The 7,301-nt window shown below is 41.7% G+C and overlaps 1 long non-coding RNA gene across 1 annotated transcript; it reads right to left on the bottom strand.

Moving 5' to 3' along the window:
* Positions 1-4,664: 4,664 nt before the first annotated feature.
* Positions 4,665-6,897, bottom strand: LOC133629493 (uncharacterized). The gene is made up of 3 exons (XR_009821052.1): positions 6,837-6,897; positions 6,025-6,085; positions 4,665-4,704 (listed from the first exon to the last, which is right to left on the bottom strand). It is a non-coding gene; the product is annotated as an uncharacterized LOC133629493 (long non-coding RNA).
* Between the last annotated feature and the right edge of the window lie 404 nt (positions 6,898-7,301).

Below are 7,301 nucleotides of genomic sequence, written 5' to 3'. Positions count from 1 at the left end.
GTATCACAAAGAAGGACAAGAGTACAGTAAATTCACACAGTTGTTCATCTGAAGTACTTGGGGGACTTCATTTGCTTGTCAATACCTTCCAAAGTGCTTCACAAGTTTCCACCTCACAGAATTCATTCCAAAGTTCACAAACAACAGATTTAGAAAATAAATCTTCTAATAAGTTAATGATTGCACTTCTACTGTATATGGCAAATTACAAAATTCACTTGCAAATAACACTTTTCGGTCTTAAATTTGTCACAAAGTTATAACTTCTATAGCAGAGTGCACAAAGAGGTTTGTAGAGAGAAAAATATCTTACCTTTTCACCTTTTATTGTCACATAAAGGAAAACATCAGATGTGGTATCTTCTACAGCACATACTTTGGCTGTTGTCTGGGTAGTAGCAAAACTGAGTGATGGTGTTTCAATGACGCAGCTGCCTGTTCTTTCCTGCTCTTCTCCAGCCCAGTGTTTCCTCACTAACCCAGCACCTGGAAGAGCAAACAACGGGTGTTTTAAAAGTCTCCCTCTCACTGCAGTGGTGACAAGTTTCTGTTGATCTCCTGGGGACTTTACTTTGCGTTTGGTTTGACATTTTGGCCACCTGGACTGGAGAATTCTCCCTCCCTTTTCCACCCCCCTTTGCACATTTCTTGCCTGGGATTCTCCCTTTACAGTTCTTGCTGGACATTTAGCCAGACTCTGTGCTCTGCACTTGAAACAACCAGCAGATGATTTCTGATGGAACCTGAGGCTCTCTGCACTGGCCTGATGCAAAGGCAATTTGCATTAAAACTCCTCCAAAATCCTTGTTTTTCTCTCAGAATTGCACCAAAACCTCATTTTATCCCTCACAACTCCCCCAAACCCCACTTTTTCCCCTCAAAACGCTTCCAAAACTCCACTTTTTCCCCTCAAGATGGCACTTTTTTACCCAGCAGTTCCCAAAAATCCCAATTTTCCGTCAGAATAGCCCCCAAAACCAACTTTTCCTCGGAAAACACCTCCAAAACCTCACTTCTTCACTCAGAACTCCACCAAAACACCACTGTTTCCCTCAAAACTGCACCAAAACCCCGCTTCTTCCCCCAGAAGTTCCCCAAAACTGCACCTTTCCCCTCAAGACTCTACCAAACTCCACTTTTACCCTCAGAATTTCCACAAAACCCCACTTTTCCCCTCAAAACCCCACCAAAACATTTGGTTTTTTCAAAAATCCACACAAATCCCACTTTTTCCCTTTAAAAATTTACCAAAACCCCACTTTTTCCCTCAAAACTCCACCCAAATCCCACCTTTTCCCCTCAGAATTGCACCAAAACCTCATTTTATCCCACAACTCCACGGCTTTTGGCCCTCAGAAATCTACTCCATCCCCACTTTGCCTCTCAAAACTCTTCCAAACTACACTTTTCCCTGCAAAACTGCACCAAAACCCACTTTTTCTCCTAAAACTCCAACAAAACCTCACTTTTCTTCTCAGAAATTGTCCTGGTTTAGGCCCATCAGGGAACAAAGACCACGATTAGCCCCGAGTACCCAAGTGGCTGAGAATTGCTCAAGGGTAGGGAGAGCTTAATTGCCGCTTAAGATTCAGGACAAAGCAGACCAGGCCACTGGGTTTGGGGAAGAAAACAGAGAAAAAAAAACCAATTTAATGCAACGTCAACTAAAACATACCCCCAAAAACCCAAAACATAACCAAAATTAAACAACACGGAGCAATACATCAATGAAGAGTCCAACCAGCCTTTTGAAGAACACCTTCTTGCCACCCCTCCCCTCTTCCCGGGCTCAGAGCCCTGATCCCGGGGTTTTTACCTTGTCCCCCCCTGAACGGTTCGGAACGGAACAGATCTCAGTTAGTCTGTTCCTGATAGCTTCTGCCGTTTGCCCCTCCTCAGGACCGGTGAACTCCACACCAGTCCTCCCTGCGAGTCCGTGGGGTAACTCACACGCATGGCAGCCCTGCACGGGCTGCTCCGATGCCCACTGACTCCAAAGGCTGCAGCTCGTCTCTGCCTCTCGTGTGGGGCTGCTCTGCGGCGTGCAGGCTCTCCAGCACGGCCTGGGCCATGGCCCCTCCCCACACAGTCCCTCTCCCGTCCGGGCTCACTCACACGGAGCTGCTGGGAACTCTCGCTCCTGCCATGGATCTCCAGAGGCTGCAGGGGCACAGCTGCATTCTCGCCACGGCTTGCAGAGGGGTCTCTGGTCTGTTGCTTCTCCTTCCTTCCTCCTTCTCTGGCTGAAGGGTCCGCGTGGTCGCCTCCATCTCATGTCACTCTTACACCTCCTGCCTCGCATTCCAAATTCCCGTCCCCTAAATAATGATCGCGGAGGCGCCAGATTGGCCCAGCCGGGCGGAGGTGGGTGTGAACCCAGGAGCCGGGGGGAGAGTCCGCAAACTCTTTCTCGGGTCTTCACTGCAACCCACTCCCCCTAATCGTGGTCTTTGTTCCCTGATGGGCCTAAACCAGGACAAGCTGCAATAACATACCCTTTCTGTAACAATACTTTAGAAGAGCTACAATCAGATTTTTATCAAATAGCTCAAACATTTTCAAATGACCATTTCCCGCTAAAAGAGCATCTTTGTTTTTCCTATTCAAGACAGATGTTTTTGAGAAACTGAGAACTACCTCTCCCACAATTGTAATGTTATAGCCACACTCCATCTCAGGAAGTCCAATACCAGAACAGAAAGAACAGTCTGAAGAGAAAACAGCAATAGCCCACTGGATAAAGAAGACATACCATCTAATTTATAACTTGATATTTGCTGCTACAAAGGCACATTTAACAGCTTCACATACAGCAAATTGGGAAACCTGTTTCCACTAAGGAATTTCTCTAGCTTATCACAGCTAGAAGCACAGCCCTTTAGTCTTATCACCAATTTTTTAACAGATAATATTAGAAGGTTAATGATTTAAAAAAAATCTGATACTGATACATCCTTGTCAACATGGAACTTGATGCTGTTCCTCTTAGAAGACTGTGATCAGCTCCTTCTTCTATCTGCACTGTCATTAGGACCCAAGAATCCAAGAAAATGCTTCCAAGACTATTTGATCATTCACTTCTGCCTTTCATTCTACTGTTTAAACAGTGCTGCTAAGAGGAAAAATGAAGTTTCTTACAGACAAGACCTTAAAGCACATTAAAGACCCCTACACTGAAACCACCGCTACCAAATGAAACAAAAACAAAAGTCATCTGCTTTGGAAACCATCCACAGCAAAAGACAACAGCATAATGGAGCAGTAGCTTAGACCAGGGCAAGACAGGGCTCACTGATTAAAGAAAAAAACAAGGCAAAGTCTGCTTTGACTGATTACAACTCCACTTCTCCAATACTTCATTCTGCCAGAAGTATACAAATGTGGGGTTTTCAAACTTCATTTTCTTTTCAACTCTCCCACTGGGGTTCAGGAAGGTGTTTGTTTTCAGTGGGTGACACTTGCTTTCAAGACACTTGCACAATTGAATAGTATTTTACCATCTGAACATGTAAGCTATTTACCTGTTCAGGAGCATCAGAGAACAGCACCTCAACCTCATCAAGAACAAGATGGCAAAGATTACGAAACAGCGTGTGACGTTCAGACAGTCTCAGGAGGCAATATGGTGCAGGCACTATTACCTCACCTACAAGTCGGTAAAGGACAACTGTTAACATTAATTTACATTCCACATGACACACTAGTTTTATCAAAAAGGTCTCAACTGCATTTCAGATGCATCATCTTGAAGTTATGGGAAGGTTTTTTTGGTTGGTTTTGGTGGTAAGGTATTTTTGTTTGGATATTTGTGTGTGTTTGGATTTTTGGTTGGGGTTTTTGTTTTGTTTTTTTTTAAATAGGGACCATATAACTCCATGTTCTGACTTCTAGTCAGCAGTCATTTTAGTTCGCTTCTATTTCTTTACCCCTGTGTGTCTTTAAGATCTGAGTACGCAAAACTGTGTTTTTGAAACACTGAAAAGTCTTTGTTAACAGCTTTACAGAGCAGGATGTCATTTCATTTCCCAACAAGACCATGGTAGAACCAGATCGACAGAAGGTAAATATCTAAACACATTCAAGCATAGCCTTTAGTAGTTTGGTTTTAACAACAAAATAATGCCAATATTGTATCTTCATTTCTTACAGTTTTATGCAATTAAGACAGCCTACATTGCATTCAAGTGTCATTAAGACGACAGAAGTATTCTTACATCTTTGGATTTTCACACTTTTAGCTGCTTCTTTGTTCTGCCCAAGCATTAACAACATTGGATGAAGCTGTCTGGAGCATCTCCGGTATGTTTTCAGTAGCTCAAAACCAAGTCGTGCCTTCTTCCACCCAGGACACAAGATAAGTGCTAGTGGCTAGGTGTGGATGCACAAAACAGTTACAGTAGAGCATGAGACAACTGTTTAGAATCTTAGTCATTGTACTATTTCAGAATTTAGGGCAAAACTAAAATCTGCAAAACAGGCCTTTCAATGCTTCAAACAGAAGCTTTTAACATCATATCACCTCTTAAATGCAGATGGTACAGGCCCGAGGAACCGTGCACCAAGCTGGAGACAAATGGATGTGCAGCAACACACGGTGAAAGGTCCAAAAGTTTCATAGAAGCAGAAACATCTTGTCTTACTTGGAGCTGTGTGAGCCATTTTCAGTGGTCCCTTACAGCCTCAGTGAGTCTATGTTTCTGTGATCTAATGCATTAGAAAATGAATGACAATGTTTTAAAAATCAAACCAGACATTTCCATTTCACTATGTAACAGCCCCTTAAAAATCAAGCTTCATCGAGTATCAGAGTGATATGACATTAACCACTTGTTAGATATTACTTGATAAATAAGTTACAGACTCCCACACTCATGCAGTCCATCTCTGTCAATGTTTAAGCAGATGGCCTAAATAACCTGGGAAGCATCATGAAGATACTCTAAGATTCCATCAGATGCACCCATTCTCAACATGCACTACCTTTTGGATCATTCATTGACATTTGCACCTTAGAACACAAAACCTGCAGTACTCTAATATATACATCCTCCACTCCTGTTTCTCAAGGTTTGTAGCAACTGCTCGACTGCAAAAGTGTAAGAACTGGTGGAATATACAAGAAAGGATTATTTCCCTGATATGAGATGGCAACTGCATCACATCCTTGAGCTATTGGTGGCCAACAGTAAGATTCAGTGGAGTTAGGGCCTAAAACTTTTTTCCAAGCAAGTTCCTACAGAAAGAGAAATAAAGAGTTCTACCTGAAAATCGTGTGCTTGAAACACCAACAAGGCAACACAAAGCAATGAGCAATTTAAAAGCCTTTGACCCACTGCATAATACATTTCCTTAACACACAATATGATAAGAGTTCTTCTGGGATGAGGAGTTAAATTCTTACATCTCATTCAAATGCCATCATTTGTAGCAGTGGTAGCAGTGGATCAGATGAAACTGTACAATTCTACAGTCTCTCTGAAGCATAATTTACTCAACCGTATGAACAACCTCCTACACATTCCTCAATCAAAATTAGCTACTATAGTATTTAGTATCTGAAAATTAAGGTATGATACTTATGAAAGCTATGAACCATATGAAATAGATGACAAAGGCAATACTTAGTAGACGGGTTTGAGCTTACATCCAACTTAAAAACTGTTTTTTTGAGAAGAATTAGCCAAAGAAATGCTAAACACAAATGAAGTACAACTCACACACACGTCACACAGAACAGTGCTGAGACTCCTACTGTCCCCTGACTTGGCCATGGCCTCTGTTTCTTGCTTTTTTTCTTTTTGTCTCTTCCCCTGCATTTTTTTTTTTGCCCCTCCTGTTTTCACAGAGGCACCATCAACTTTGCTGGCTTGCTGACCTTTGGTCTGGTCTTGTTGCTGATGTGGCTGGATTCAGTCCCTGGTGTCCCTCCACAAAGACCACTCTTGTAGCCTCAACACTACCCACACCTCCACATATATGACACACGTTTGCAGAGGTTAAATGGAAGTTATATCCTGGAATTACCTGTTGCTCATTTTCAGTTCTATGTGTGTTCAAAGGATCGGAATTTAAGCACTGCTGAAGCCTGAGAAATATACAAATATTAAATTCAATGTAAATGCAAAAGGAAAGTGTAATCGATAAATATCACCAATATTTCTAAATGGCATGAAACAGTTCCCCTACAAAATATCTCTGATGTATTACCTGTGCCAACAAAAACCCTCAAATATGACAGAAGAAATCAAAAAGTACCATTTTGGATGTAAAATTTACTATTAGGTTTTAGGTATCTGAAAATAACCCAAAGGTTTTTTAACCAAGACAATTGGTGGGTTCCTCAACTTCAGAAGAAAATCAGATGGGACTGCAGGAAAAAGGTGTCTTAAAGTTGCAAAAACATGAAACAATGTATCTTTGCAACAGTTAAAACTTGAATTAAAAACACCCCTCAGGTTGTTTACATATGCAGCAAGTGATTTGCAGCATAATAAAAGCCTTGCACAAGTCAACTCAGTCAGATTTCATTCAGCTTGAAAACTTTATCAATCACACTAAGAATAAAAGAAGGCAACTGAATATGCTGAGTGTGCAGAAACGTACTGCCTCATCACAGCCTTGTTTTCAAGCTACTGTTTAGAAAGAATTGCTATTTTTACTGTGGTCTGGATAAGTATCAGCAGCTTCTAATGGCCTCCTTCCCCAATACCATGTGCACACATCTTGGCTTACCCTCTGCCCTTTTAGCTGTCTAAGAAGAGTAACTGGAAACATACTACAGCTCCTAATTATCTGACTACACAATTGGTTCAAATATGTAACATACTGTACCATACCTGTCTGTGTGAACTGCTGGATTTTCCTTGAAAGGCAATCCTGGGATTGTTTTGACAATCTATCAAGAAAAGACAAACCCTTTTCTGGCAGTAAAATACTGTTTAAGAGCAACATTTTAGAAAAAAAAAGATTACTGAGCTCAAGGTGGTTTTCTTACCTAACCGAATTTTCTTCATTAAGAATCAAGCATGCAACAAGAACATCAACCACACAGGAGAATCAGTTCATGTTCACTGCTCAAGCTATAGCTTCTGGCAGCTCTTTCTTTGAAGAATCCGCCCCTGTATTCCCCCAACAACTACCAAAAGCTGGCCACACAAAACCACTACACATCTTCACAGCACTAGAGCAAGTGAGCACAAAAGGAGACACAACCTGTTCAAAGTCCATCGTTGCGATCTAAAAAACCAAAACCACCAGAACCACAAACTTGAAGGACAACGTTCTCTTTTAACTAGATCAAG

The sequence above is a fragment of the Colius striatus genome, unplaced genomic scaffold, assembly GCF_028858725.1.
Source record: "Colius striatus isolate bColStr4 unplaced genomic scaffold, bColStr4.1.hap1 scaffold_46, whole genome shotgun sequence".
Classification (NCBI taxonomy): Eukaryota; Metazoa; Chordata; class Aves; order Coliiformes; family Coliidae; genus Colius; species Colius striatus.
This window is presented reverse-complemented; position numbering and strand designations above follow the sequence as displayed.